Source organism: Crotalus tigris, unplaced genomic scaffold, assembly GCF_016545835.1.
Source record: "Crotalus tigris isolate CLP2741 ecotype Arizona unplaced genomic scaffold, ASM1654583v1 scf7180000024387.2241675, whole genome shotgun sequence".
Lineage (NCBI taxonomy): Eukaryota > Metazoa > Chordata > Lepidosauria > Squamata > Viperidae > Crotalus > Crotalus tigris.
In genome coordinates, this window is record NW_024100557.1 from 2,130,153 (window position 1) to 2,145,814 (window position 15,662).

The 15,662-nt window shown below is 37.2% G+C and overlaps 1 protein-coding gene across 17 annotated transcripts in view; it reads right to left on the reverse strand.

Moving 5' to 3' along the window:
- SGIP1 (SH3GL interacting endocytic adaptor 1) overlaps window positions 1–15,662 on the reverse strand; it is a 115,823-nt gene that overhangs the window by 18,474 nt on the left and 81,687 nt on the right. The window lies entirely within an intron of this gene.

A 15,662-nucleotide genomic window follows, 5' to 3' on the forward strand; every position in this document is an offset into this window, starting at 1 on the left:
TACAACCACACCTGAGTTCAAAATTTCTGTTGCTAAGCAAGGTGGTTGTTGTAAGTTTTGCCCATTTTACAACCACAAGTCACTTTTTTCAGTACTGTTGTAACTTCGAACAGACACTAAACTAATGGTTGTAAATCAAGGACTACCTGTATAGAAAATTGGGGTATTGACTTGAGAGAAATAGGCAGGAACTATTATATAAGCAAAGAGGAAATGCAACTTTCCTGAAGTCCTGAGAATCAAGATAGTATTTGGAAAAGACTCAGGCAGGGATCTCCTTGATTCATTGGGATATAACAGGGTGGGGAGAAAAAAATACAAGCAGAGTATCTTATCTCAATAAATTGTTTGTGGAGAACATTTATCTACACCTTTTCATTTAATTTCCTACAGATAGTCTTTATAGTTTTGAACAAACTCATTTATTAATAAATGGTCTTCTATATTCAGTTTCCTGAGGGTTTTTTAAATTCTATTTTTGACTCTAACAATAAGAAACATTAAGAATTGTAGTACGTTTTTATTAGTTTAACACTCTTTGGGTATTATTGATTGTATTCCTATATATTGTTGGTATTTTTAATTACCTTCATTATTGTCAAAATATAGCAATACATCTGAAACCATTCAGGTCTCTTTTAAGTTTTTTTTTTTCTTGTTGCATATGCAGGCAAACAATTCTAAATAACATGTATTTAATGCAATACTCACCTGAAAACCAGCATTGTGTCAATGTGTCAATATTTGGATGTAAACACCTTATTGAATAAGCTACTTGCAAATAGAATCAGGCCTTTTTTCATAAGATAAAAATGTTCTGAATATATTTCTGGGCAGAAATCATGAGTAACATCATATGAATACATCTATTATGTAAGTCAATTTCTAGTCTGTATCACTCTTCACACCCAGATGCACAGATATGTCTCAAAAGAGAAAAGCTTCATTTTCCAGAATAAATGCACACAGAATTGCCATTCATTTCAGTGCATTTATTTTTCAGGATAAATATTACTGTCTAAATATTATTGTTTGCTTAATTAGCATGAATGCACAAAAAATAGATTTGTTCCTGATTCTCCCAAACAGCTATGAAGCATTGCTGTTGACATAATTTAATAGGCAGTGGACTGTAGGTTATATATTCCAAAAGTAAGGAAGCTAGCAAGAGAAATAATAATAATCCAAATGCTGCAGAGAGCAGCTTTTTTCTCAATAATTCACACTGTTTTATGATCACTTTTGCATTTTAATCGGAATGCACCTGCCTGCTTGCAAAATAACATAATAATAATAGTAAAGTTGGAAGGGACTTTGGAGGTCATCTAGTCCAACCCCCTGCTTAGGCAGGAAACCCTATACCATTTCAGACAAATGGCTGTCCAGTCTCTTCTTGAAAACTTACAGTGTTGGAGCATTCACTGCTTCTGGAGGCAGGTTGTTCCACTGGTTAATTGTTCTGTCAGGAAGTTTCTCCTTAGTTCTAGGTTGCTTCTCTCCTTGCTAAGTTTCCATCCATTGCTTCTTGTCCTGCCTTCAGGTGCTTTTGGAGAATAGCTTGATTCCCTCTTCTATGTGGAAGCCCCTGAGATATTGGAACACTGCTATCATGTCCCCCCTTGTCCTTCTCTTCACTAAACTAGACATAGCCAATTCCAGCAGCCGTTCCTTATATGTTTTAGCCTCCAGTCCCCTAATTATCTTTGTTGCTCTTCTTTGTACTCTTTCTAGAGTCTCAGCATCTTTTTTGCATCGCAGTGACCAAAACTGGATGCAGTATTCCAAGTGTGGCCTTACCAAGGCATTGTAAAATGGTATTAACACTTCACATGATCTTGATTCTATCCCTCTGTTAGAATAAAATGGCCAAGTGAATTCTTCATTTTAGTCCTAACAATCTTGGAGAAAGAAATCCATCTTTAGATGCATATGGTTGTAGAGGTGACTGGATTTATAAGAACTTCAATTTTGCTGATAAAACCAAGATAATTATCTCCGAAAGTATGAAGGAAGTCTTCCTAAGGCAGGAAAAACATTCTTATCCTCCCGATTTCATTTCTAATTGAAACAAATATTTCCTCTTTTCCTATTTATCATTGTCCTATGGCTGACCCATTTGATGTTTTTTGCTTCCTGAGTGTCTCATGGCTCAGAACTGCGAGCATGCTAGACAAACATTTCTTTCCATGTAACACCTCTATTGTGTGCCTATGTGTAATCCCTTCCTCTTTGATGAATATAAATAAAAACATTAATTTCCTTCTTGTTAATCATGTGCATTCAGAGGACAATTGAATCCTGCAAAAAAATTTCCTCATGAATTGAATTTCAGAGACATCCTTGGAACTCAAGTTCACTGCAGCAGATCAAGAAAGGACCCCTGGCACTGTAAGTATATTTGCGGACAATTTATTAATAAACTTCTTCAGAGTTTGTTGCCATCCGGACATCTCCCTTGGTATGCTTGTATCCATCCTGCAAATTCTAAATTAAGCAATGATGCACAATTTAGTAGCAGTATTCATTATGCTTAGTTTTTATTCAATTATTAGGGAGATGGTACACTAGGCTGGAAAGTTGGACCATAAGAAAGGCTGAGCGACAAAGAATTGAGGCCTTTGAACTATGGTGCTGGAGAAGACTCCTGCAAGTCCCTTGAACTGCAAGGCGTTTAAACCGATCAGTCCTAGAGGAGATCAACCCCGACTGCTCTTTAGAAGGCCAGATCCTGAAGTTGAAACTCAAATGCTTTGGCCACCTAATGAGAAGGAAGGACTCACTGGAGAAGAGCCTAATGCTGGGAAATATTGAGGGCAATAGAAGAAGGGGATGACAGAGAATGAGGTGGCTGGATGGAGTCACTGAAGCAGTAGGCGTGAGCTTCAATGAACTCCAGAAGATGGTAAAGGACAGGAAGGCCTGGAGGAACGTTGTCCATGGGGTCATGATGGGTCAGATACGACTTCACAATTAACAACGACAACACACTAGGCTATAGGTGGGGTTTCAACCTCAAAGTGTCTTAACATTTCAATACTCTGAGACTGAAATAAAGCATGGATTTGGAACAAAACCTTGGTTATTGGGGGGGGGAAGTGATTTCAAATGTTCTGACTGTTCCAAGTGTAGGGTCTTCAAGAAAGGGAAAAAAACAGACGCAGGAAACTACAGACCAATCAGCCTAACATCAATACCTGGGAAGATCCTGGAAAAGATAATAAAAAAACAGATCTGTGAATAACTAGAAGCAAATAAAATTATAACTAGTAGCCAGCACAGATTTGTTAAAAACAGATCATGTCAAACCAATCTTATTTCATTCTTTGATAAAGTGACTAAATTAGTAGACTAGCGAAAAATGAAAGGTATAAGTACAAATTAGGTGAGACCTGGCTCAAAAACAGTAACTGTGAGAGGGACCTTGGAGTCATAGTGGACGATCACTTGAATTTGAGCCAGCAGCAGCAGCCAAAAAAGCTAATACAATCCTGGATTCTATAAACAGAGGCATTGAATCAAGATCATGAAAATATTAGTACTGCTTTATAAAACCCTAATAAGACCACACTTGGAATATTGCAACCAATTTTGGTCACCATACTACAAAAAATATTTTGAGATTTTGGAAAAAGTTCAGAGAAGAGCAACTAAAATGATCAAAGGCCTGGAGACTAAAACATATGAAGAACGGCTGCAGGAATTGGGTTTGGCTAGTCTAAAGAAAAGAAGGAACAGCAATATTCCAGTATTTGACGGCTGCCACAAAGAAGAGGGGTCAAAATTATTCTCAAAGCATCAGAGTGCAGGACAAAAAACAATGGCTGGAAACTGACCAAAGAGAGAAGCAATCTGGAATTAAGGAGAAACTTCCTAACAGTGAGGACGATTAACCAGTGCAGAGGTAGGCAATCTTGGCTCTTTTATGACTCGTGGACTTCAACTCCCAGAATTCCTGAGCCAGCCATGCTGAGGGGAAAGGGAGAGGTTTCCAAGCTGAGCCATGCTGGCTTAGGAATTCTGGGAATTGAAGGCCATGAGTCATAAAAGAGCCAAGGTTGCTTACCCCTGAACCAGTGGAACAGCTTGCCTTCAGAAATCGTGGGTGCTCCATCACTGGAGGTTTTTAAGAAGAGACTAGACAGTCACTTGTCTGAAATGATATGCTCTCCTGATTGAGCAGGGGGCTGGACTAGAAGACCTCCAAGGTCCCTTCCAGCTCTATTCTATTCTATTGGTCCTTAGTGATTTTGGTTGTGTTTTTTGCAGATGTTTCATAGCAAACAAGGTAACATCACCAGTGCTAGAAGGCAGTGAGGTACGCTCTCTTTTTATGTACCGTAAACGTTGCATATTATAATACTTTAGTATATCAGAAGAAAACAAACCCTTCTAGCACTGATGAAGTTACTTGGTTTGGTAATGAGACATCTGCAAGAAAACAACCAAGCTCAGAGAGCACCAATTCCTACAGTTCAACTCTGAGTTATAAATATTATCTTTTATTGTCCCAAGTGTTGCTGCTGTCTTCTGGCTTGTAATAAATTTCTGTTTTTCCAATCTGTTCCCAGCCTATATAATCTATTAGCTACTATTGCCCTAGGACAGTGGTAGCGAACCTATGACACGGGTGCCAGAGGTGGCACTCAGAGCCCTCTCTGTGGGCACGCATGCCGTCGCCCAGTCCTAGGCCTTCAGCTGGGTTTTATAAAACCTTTTCGCTTTAGGCCTCCGCTGCCGTATACAAAGAAAAAAAAGGTTCAATCAATTAGTCAATTTCAACTTCTCCTGGGGAAAAAAAAAGATCTTGCAAAGTTGGAATTGATTGATTGAACTTTTTAGTCCCACCCAGTCTGCCATTACCACTGCAGCCACGTCCACTCAATGGGCCACACCCACCCAATGGGCCACACTCACCCGACACCCGACGATGCATAAGTGGGTTTTGGGTTACAGTTTGGGCACTCGGTCTCTAAAAGGTTCACCATCACTGCCCTAGGAAGAATGGGACACTGTGGGATTGGAGTGCTAAGAGGAAAGCAGCAGTTTAATGCACAGACAGAAGAAATTGTTGTTTGCAGATGCCTGGAAACTGATTGCTGTTTTTTCCAAAAAGCATTGTCCTGGAGACGCTTTAATTTATTCATTTGTCAGATTGATATCCTGTTTTTTCCTTTAGGAACTTGATTTTTTCTAAACAATAACAACGCTCTGAAGGAGAGGAGATAAGAGACAGTGAAAGGCCCAAAGGAAGCTTCCAGAGGTGAAGGTGCAATTCTAATCCAAGTTTCCTGCCCTCAAAGCAGTTAGAATTTATCTGGGTCAGATGTACAATGCATGTGCTATATTTAATATTGAAGACAGATAATGCAAAGGTATATGTTCATAGGCTTGCATTAGTAAGTTTAATTCACGATATTAATGTTGTTGAAATAACATTGTCTAATGTTGGTTGATGTGTTTGTATGGTATGTGTGGCTGCACTCTGTGTGTGTGCTTTGGTTTTGTTAATGCTCTGTTTCAGAGCGCATTTAAAACAGAAAAGTTTCTGTCTTGTGCTGATTTAATGGGATTTAGGATGTGTTTATTGTGTGCAGGTTTTTGAAGCTAGTTAAGTTTCAAGACTATTCATTCTGTTACTTTGGCACAGATGATAAATAATTCTGCTCTTTTTTCCCCTGTGCTATGCTAACATATGTTTTTCAACTTTTGCTGACTCACCTCTAAGTTAGTGGATTTGCTTCTTTTCTTGTTCACTATCTGGCCATATCTATAATTTCTATTTATTAATGTAGCTAATATAGTTACAGTTACTATTTATTAACACCAATACATTGTATTATTATTAGCACTAAAAGTGTTAATGCTAGTACTATTAAACATTAGTACTATTTAAAAAAATTCTATTTATTAATACAAATGATTATTAAAGGTAATTTTGCATTGGGGCACTAAGTGCAAAATTACTTTTAATAATTCTTTGAAAAGAGAAAAAAAGCCACAACACAGAGTATAATTTAGCTGACTTGGCTATTTCTGTTTGTTCTTTTCAGGGAGAGATTACTTGCTCCCGTTCAACTGTTAAAACTTCTAGTTAAATTGTAACTGAAAATATATTTGTTAAATAGATTACTTTCCATTGTTTGTGTGCCTATATACTTGCCTATATACTGTGTTCGGGATTAATTTAACAAACTGAAACATTCTCTCTGTTGAGAAAGTGAGAGCTGATTTAATCAATTCTATCTTTTAATGGATTTTTAAGATGTTTTGAAACAATTTTTTAAAAATCAACTAATTGACATTATTATTATTTTGCAATTTGGGCATTGTGTACTAGTGGACACGAACTGTTCCTTATCTATTCTGGCATTCTGGAGCAAAAAACAAGGTAGTCTATTGCTTTCAATGGATGGAATAGGGGTCTGTATTGTACTGAATTCAACAGAAGATCAAAACATCTTATGCTAATCCTTAGTCTAAAGGTGTGACTTCTATTTATTTGGGACAACAGAATCAAGATTAATAATGGATTAGTGTCCAGAAAGGTGGTGCATCCAAAAACAAATATTTCCAATTAATTTTCAGTTCACCCTGTATAAAATAATTTTGAGAATAATATTTCTGACTTTTTTTACTTCTCTTTTCCAAAAATTCTCCTGTCCTTTGATAATTATAGAACAGGGATCTCCAAACAAGGCCCTTTTATGACTTGTGGACTTCAACTCCCAGAATTCCTCAGCCAGGCACACTGGCTGAGGAATTCTGGGAGTTGAAGTCTACAAGTCATAAAAGGGCCACGTTTGAAGACACTTGTTATAGAATATAATGCAACCTGAAACAAATCCTCTTATATCTAAAGAAATAATAGAAAGTATGTGTGTTTTTTGCCATTTTTCTTTCATCTAACTTCCCCAAACTCAAACAATGTAATTATTTTGGTTGGAATATTTACTGTATGTTAGAAACCTTAAAGTTCTTGATCATTTATTTTTATTTTAGATCCAGTTTCTAAATAGATGTGCAGCCACTATATATACTCGCAGGTAAGTTGAGAATTTTAGATGCCAAAATACGCCCCAGAAATAAAAAAGCTAGGATTATTTGGTGCCTCCTGTCTGACAAATATGTGATACATTATTAAACCCATTGTTATCATGTGATTGACTTTCTTGAATTTTTCTTTTGCAAATTTACCACAAACAGTTGGTATAAAGAATTTCAGGGCAGTGGAAAACAGCACTAAAACAATTGAATAATGGCTCATAATTTTGCTTCGAAATTAAATATAACAAATGCTTATATATCAAATGTTATTTAATTCTTATATGAAAGGACTTCTGAATTTACATGCTTCTATTTTCTACTCGTAGATTCATACTATTTATAACATATGTAATTTATTTAACAGCAAGAGTCTTTGAATATTCAAGTGTTTTTAAAATTAACTTCTATTTTTGAGAATAATAAATTCAAAAAATATTCAAAAGCAATAAACCAGTGCATATGTTTTATATTATAGCCAGGCCATATTTTTTTTCCAGAACAGACAGAATTGAAATACAAGCTTAAGCATTTATTTGTTAACATTCAAGTAGAAAGCTGAGTCTGGAAGTACTTCCAGATTGAAATTCTGATTTGGGGGAGGGGGGGATACTACCTATCCCAAAGAAATTTCAGAGTCTACCTAACCAAGAATACCTCTCTTGTGTGTGGATTAAAGTTCAATTTGTTAAATACTATTTCTGAATTCAAGTCATAAAAAATTCTTAGAATAGCTCATGAGTCATTAACCACACACACAGCTCTTGGCTCAAACAATGCCATTTACACATGCCATATACAGGTAATAGACATTATTCTCAATTTTTTTTTTGTACAGGGTTAATAGTTCTATTTTCCAAAACTCTTCTGGTGGGTGTGTATGTGTTCCTGATTTCAACTCAACAACTACTTTCTATACAAGTGCTTGGCAGAGCACTTAGGATGTGATTGTACATTACGGTTACGGTAAGACGTGTGTATGTGCATCTGGTTCTGGTTCTGGTTCTGGTGAGAGCCAGATTTACCAGGGATCAACAACCCAGCATCTGAAAGGCATTTTCACTTCATGGAAACCTACTTAAAATCCATTCATGTAAGTTATACATTTCAGGTAAGAAAGTGACAGTCAATATATTTACACCTGTCTTTCTATTAAAACACTCAAAGTGATTTATAGTGGATACTATAAGTTTGTAATATAATAGTCATGGAACAGAAGATGAGAAGGAAAGAGGGAAAAATAAAAATGATTTATTTACCAATTATTTTATACTGTTAAATAACGGCAATGTGGAATCAGGAAGAACGTTGGGGAAAGAAAAAGCTAATGGGGGATTTTGCTAGCAGGTTAGAAAAAGCCCTTGTAGGCCAATTGCCAAGAAAGGAAGTTCTGGATAGTGGGTAGGTATGCCAATTTTTAAATAGGTACATCACATACCTAATGTCCATAATTCCTAGTTAGAATGGCTAAGAAACATGATGATGGAGACCAGCCCATATGAAAGGTATAACTATGAAATGGTTATTCCTCTCTCTTTCATTGAAGCAATTTTCAAAGAGAAGCAATCTGGATAGGCTACCTGTATTTCTGTTTGAAAAAGCTTAATCTTTCCTTGCTTAAGGCATAACATCTACTTTGAATAGAATTTAGGTAATTATTAAGTCCTTGATAAAGTTTGAAGTTCCAGTCTTTTTCATTTTAGGGGATTTCTGTGGTGATTATTCAACTGTGAGGTCTAAATAATCTTTCCAGAATCTGCTACTGCATCTCCATAACAAAACAATTTCAAAGGTTTTACATAGGTAGTGTCTAGCATCTCTGTTTGCGCCCGTGTGCATCTGCAAATGGGGCTGCAGGCGCTAGTGTGAGGGGGGGAATGCACGCTCACACGTGCACACACCGCCCAGCCAATTCCACGGCCTGCTGGCCAAAAGCCTGCAGCCTGATCCCGGGCTGCAGACCATAGGTTGGGGACCCCTGGAGAAGAGGATGAGACGGTTGGATAGTGTCATTGATGCAATGAACCCAAATTTGGGCAAACTCTGGGAGACAGAGGAGGATGGGGGGGGGGCTGGCATGGTATAGTCCTTGAGGTTGCAAAGAGTCAGACATGACTTAATGATTGAACAATAACAAATCTTCAAACTACTTCTGAAATGGGCAGAATGGGAACCTCCAAATGTTGAAGTCTTATTCTTATCAATTCTATGATTATCATCAATTGCAGTATGACTCTATTGCTTATATTGCTCACACCAGGGCAGTGCATCGTACACAAGACTGAATGTCATTTATAAGCTGTAATTTACTGTATATAATGTGCTGCTGCCTCCTTCTAATGAAAAGTAGAGAGTGCTTTGGAGCACAGCAACACTGGCTGCCAATACGCGTGTATACTTTTTCAACTTGGGAGCAATATACTGCAGAAAGAGTTTATTTATATTGAAATTGGGCTATAAAGCTTTTTAGAAAAGCTCTTTTTTTGGTTAGCATTCAATCTTTTGTATTAATTTAATGAATCCCAATATATTTTTTAGAATGTGTTTTATATTTTTATTTATGTCATTCAATTTGTAGTGTCAGTTGCTGATTTATTGTGCTTTGTTGTATTTCAAACGAGCTAATTTAAGCATCAGAAAAACAGTCTGAAAATAATTCCCATACTGCATCTGAAATCATACATTTTATATATTTAGTGCTGATTTAATTAGTATAATGGAATATGATTCATTTATTAGAGATTTATCTACCATGCTTAATTATAAAGTGTTGCTCTCTTTTTTTAATAACTGTCTCAAATATTTGTTTCTTTGTTGGGGGGAAGCAGTTTGGCATAGTACAGAAACATTGCCACAGGAAATAACAGATGCTGGCTGTTTTGTTAATCTATAGTATAATTTGCACCAGTGATTATGGAGCCAGAGAGGAGTCCTGGTTCAAAAAAAAAGGCTGCAATAGTGTAAGGGACTGTTTCTCAATCTTGGCAATTTGAAAATCTGTGAACTACATACTGGCTGGGGAATTGTGGGAGTCCACACAACTTCAAGTTGCCAAAGTCATGAAACTCTGGTGGAAGGGAATGAAAAGACTCCTCATTTGTCAAATTATTTGGTTCTCTTTCTTGATTATAGATGATTACTCAACCATTTCTTCTACAAAATTAATTGAAAACATAAAATTATCCTGCTCATTCTATCAGAGATTGTACATTCATTCCATTTTGCTGCAGTGCAGTGCAAGTGTTCAAGTCTAACTGTCCCCAAATAACTAATCTATTTAGAGTTATGAAAACAGCCCACTGGATCATTTAACCATGTATTTAATCCAGCATTTGATCTAAATAGTTATGGATACTGTGGCCTTAATGAGAAGATCTTCTGGATTTACAGAAGAAAGAATCCAGGCTAGAAACCTCCTCTATTTACTACCTCAATATCTTCCTCCAAATCTAAAGAAGTCAGAGTAGCTTAAGTACAACTACATAAATTATGTACAGTAGAACTGGAGAAAGCAACTTGATATGATTGTCATTGTTTACTGGAGCAGATAGAAATAATAAAAACCACAAGATTATAAAGAGAAACAGTGAAAAAAACACAATCTTAGTAGAATCATATCTATGCCTAACCAGCAATTCCATTATTCTTCCTCTCAATTTTTATCCCTGAATGGAATAGCTTTAGTAAACTAACATTGGATGTGAAGGGAGAAGTTCATTCTTACATAATCTGACCCCATCCCTGCATCCCCCTTCCCTAGGCAATAAAGCAGCTGTGGGAAGTTTTGACTACATAAATACAGGTAGTCCTCATTTACCAACCACAATTGGGACCAGCAACTCTGTTGCTAAATGATGCATTCGCTAAGAAAAATAACACACAACCAGGATGGACTTACACTATCACATTTGGTTGTTGAGCAAGTCATTATGGGTCATTAAGCAAGGTATCACATGATTGCAACTAGTGATTTTGCCATTTCTCCAGTGAACTAGATTGTTGGAAGCTGTCTGTGAAATGTGCAAGTGGCAATCATATGACCATGGGATAGTGCAGGGGTAGGCAACCTTGGCTCTTTTATGACACGTGGACTTCAACTCCCAGAATTCCTGAGCCAATGCTGGCTCAGGAATTCTGGGAGTTGAAGTCCACGTGTCATAAAAGAGCCAAGGTTGCCTACCCCTGGGATAGTGCAACTATTGTAAACACCTGCTGGTTGCAAAGTGTCCAAATGTTCATAACATGACCAGAGGGATCACTGTAAATGTAAGGATTGGCTATAATTTTTTTTTCAGAATGATCGTAACTTCAAACGGCCACTAAACAGGGCTGTCCTTAAGCAAGGTCTATAATAATGTGAAAATTAAGACACCCTCTACCTACATGTTGCTATCTGCTACAAACTCCCAAGTTCTTATTATTGTCTTTGTTTTAAAACCAAAATGAAATGTAAGGAAAATTACAGAACCACCCATTATACATAATTTTGACTTTGGGCAATCAATGCACATCATAATATAATCTATTTCTATATAATATTTTTCAGAATATATTAATCGCCTCTGATTATATCAATTCTTTCACACATGAACAAATTAAATAATTATAGCAGTCAAAATGTCAGTGCCTGTGCTATCAACATAGAAAGTATTATACCAGTAACTGGATAAATCTGAAATAGGTGGACTGAAGAGTTCATTAAATATGGAAGCAATAAATATCAATTTATAATATTCTATAGTATATTCTACCCATGAAAATCAGTACTTTCAGCTTAATACAAATATTTAGAGCAATTTTATGTGGAACAGTATCAAAATAACTAAATCATCATATATAATATTAAAAGTTAATTAATTACTAAAGAGAATGCTAAAGGTCTTACTGATAAAATTTATATAATCATGTAAAATATAGTATAGATATATATCAGGAGTGTCAAACTCAATTTCATTGAGGGCTGCATCAGCATTGCGCTTGCCCTCAGGGGGCCAGGTGGATGTGGCCTGGGAGGGTGCAGCCTACTGGGTGGGCATGGATGGAGTGGGTGTGGCCTACTGGGTGGGTGTGGCAGCTCTACATTCGCTCACGTCAAGGGTGCCTGTGGGGGCCTCGGCAGGAGTGGGACAGATATGAGGGTCTCTGGCAGAAGGGGGTGGGACCAGGGCAAGTGCAAAGGCATGGTCCACTGGAGGAGCCTCACTGTTCCCCTCAGGCCATGCATGGGGGTGGGTGGATGGTGGTGCGGGCTGCCCGGAGCCCTGGGCAGCAGAGGTCAAATGCCCAGCCTGGCCCTTGAGCACCCACGGCACCAAACCCAGCCCCACTTCCTCAAGGCTGCTTTTCAAGGTTCTCCTGGTTCCAGACAGCCTTGTGGAGATAAGACTGAATGCATTTCAGCATAGATGGCCACCACAAAATTGTACATTGGCTCCCGGCTGGCCTGGGCCAGGGCCAAGGCAGAGGGGGCCATTCCCTCATTGTTTCCAGGATGGCTCTGCGGGCCACATGAAACCACTTTGCAGGCCACATCTGGCCCCGGGCCTTGTGTTTGACATGTCTGATATATATGATGTCTTAATTTTTTCCATTTATAAGTATGCATTTTATCAGTTGCCTTGCACTACTATAGAGGGTGGATGGATAAAGAGTTCCAGATGAAAAGGCTGGCAAATTCAAATCCATGACATATAATAATGTCTCATAAAGCCAAGTCCGTAAAGTCTATTATATAACAGAGTATGGTTAAGTCCACCATTACCACAATACTTTTGGAGAAAGCCAGATTAAGAAAGTTCAGTATATTTTGGATTGCACTTTAAACCAAACCAATCTGAACTATAATTTCTCAATCAAAATGTATTTTTAAAGGAATATTGTATTCAAAGTATTCAGTTAAATATCTTTTGTAGAGATATATCAAATGTTTATTTACATTAATTATTATATATCCATATTTCTTTATATAAAGGTCAAATGCACACTAAATGCATATTTAATTTAAAATATGTCCAAAAACTTCATCTGAATTCAGAAAGCATTTCCAACCTTGAACTGATGTGCTAAATCACACAAATGGACAGACAGTAACTGATTCAAAGAAGATAAAAGAAAATTGGAAGGAGTATACTGAAGTACTGTACAGTAAAGGTGTCAACATCCAAGATAACATGGAAGTCATTCCCTACTTACAAGAACTTCTAATACTAGACTACTAGATCAAAACTTCAATCATTACCAACTTGAAAGGCTATAGGAACTGATGGAATACCCACTGATGAATAGAATAGAATAGAATAGAATAGAATAGAATAGAATAGAATAGAATAGAATAGAATAGAATAGAATAGCTTTATTGGCCAAGTGTGACACACAAGGAATTTATCTCCAGTGCATAAATGTACTTTGAGAGAGAGGGGGGGAGGGGGGAGGGAGGGAGGGAGGGAGAGAGAGAGAGAGAGAGAGAGGGAGACTTAGCACAGTGTGCGAACTTTTATACAATATTTTTGATTTCACAAGCTTGCAAAATAATGCTTAGGATCATCCAAAATAACAAACAAATGGATCATCAAGCAAGTCCACCCAGAGTTCTCACTTATCCTGCTGAGAAAACCTAGCTGCTAGAGAAAGCTCTAATGCTGGGAAAAGTGGAAGGAAAGAGAAGAGGAGGAGGATCAGCACTATGGTGGATTGATTCAGTTACAGTGATGATGAATGCATCATTGATGTCCTGATGGAACAGGCTAGGGAAGATCATTATGGGGAAAAAAAAAATCTATCAGTGTGGTCACTAAAAGTCAACACCAACTAGATGTCAAATAATCTATCAAACAAAATCTAAATTTCTGCATGGTTTTAAAATTGCTTACTTTTCCATAACACCTAAGGCAATTAACAACAGTTATCATTATATAAAAGACTCTTGCTGTAGATATTTTCAGATGTGATGTCAAGGACACTGTCCACTGTATTGCATTCTATTGCATTTGTAGCACTAAACCACTTTATAATTCTTAAGTAAATTGGTAGAATGTTATCAAAGATTCATCAGTTCAGGAAGCTACATTATCATCCATAACATGTTCTCAGCATGTGAAAAGGGTTATAACGGAAAAGTGAATGAAAATCTTACCCTGAAAGTTATGTGTATGTGATGCTATTGTTTTGAAAATACAATAGTAATCTTAGAAAGAAAATGCTGATGAGCACAGGGAGAAAGGAGGAATATAGTGATACAGTATTTTTTTTAATGCTAGTATATACATTGCAAATTCCTATTGAAAAGTTTAGCCCCAGGGCCAATAGTAAAAATATGTTTGATGAGTATTTGAGATTGCCTGCAACCACTACCAGCTTGCATTGTTAAATGTAATGGAAGGTAAATGAGACAGCAATTATGGATACTTGGAAATACAGTATTCTCATTTGCAAAAGGTTGAAACACAAGATCAACCATGCATGTGCCTCTGCCCCTATCCTGAAGGCTTCAGCCTTGAACATCTGCTAAAAGAAAATGAGGATGTGAGCAATTTAAGGTTAGGTAGGGAACAATATGATTGGAAGCAAGGATATTGGTGCAGATTGACTCAATGTTTAAATGATTGAGAGAAATGCATGCATTATGCAATTAAAATCCCTGTTTTATAGCTGTTTTCTAGATCAGCACAATCACTCCATTCTGCATGGTTTCCAACCATATAAACTACTGATCACAGAAGGGATATGACATTTGCAATTGGAACAGCTGTATTACGTCTAGGCCTCTAAAACCCTGAAATGTTTTCCTGAAAGACAGAAGCCTAAAAGTAACAAATAACTACCTACAAATTAGCTTGATGTCTTAGGACAGGTTTAGGCAGGTGTTTCTTAACTAAGGGAAATCCCTTTTTCATACATGCTGTATCTAGCACAAGGGTGTCAAACTGCCGTCCAGCGGGCTGGTTTCATCATACCGGAGCCGCGCCCACCCCATTGCCGGCAATGGCGAAAAAGCTCCAATACGTTGCGTGACATCACGTGATGTCGCAAGTTTGACATGTCTGATCTAGCACATAGATGAAAAAGAAATGATTGATTCCTTAAGCCACCAAACTGCATTATTTTTCTTATAAGTGCATTACAAATGGCAAGTTAGATGTAGCACCTATATGGAATTACTCAATGTTACGTTTAGTTCCTCTTATGACATGAGTTGTTTTTCTTCCATGTCAATATATATTAATTCAATTTTTTTAAAAAAGAAACCACAGATCAATTACAAGACTTGTCACCAAAGTGACATTCCTCTGCAAAAATTAATTGGCTTGATCCTAAAGGTTCATTGCTCCATGGCTCCAGTTGGCTTCAACAGAACCTCTGCAGATAGTCAAGGGAAAGTAATTTTGCTAGTTTCCCTTCAGGCCCCGTTTTCAATGCCATCTAAGAGAAGCTCCAATGCTCTAGAGAGGATTTTATGGAGATGCAAAATAAAATTAGGAAAAAAAAAGGATTGAAGACCCACCAGTATCAGATACCATGATCAAAATTCTGGATCATGGTTGAACTCTGGATCTAAGCTACAGTGTGCACTTATCTAAGATTGTTTAGATTGACTATAAAATCCCACAGATACCATGAATATA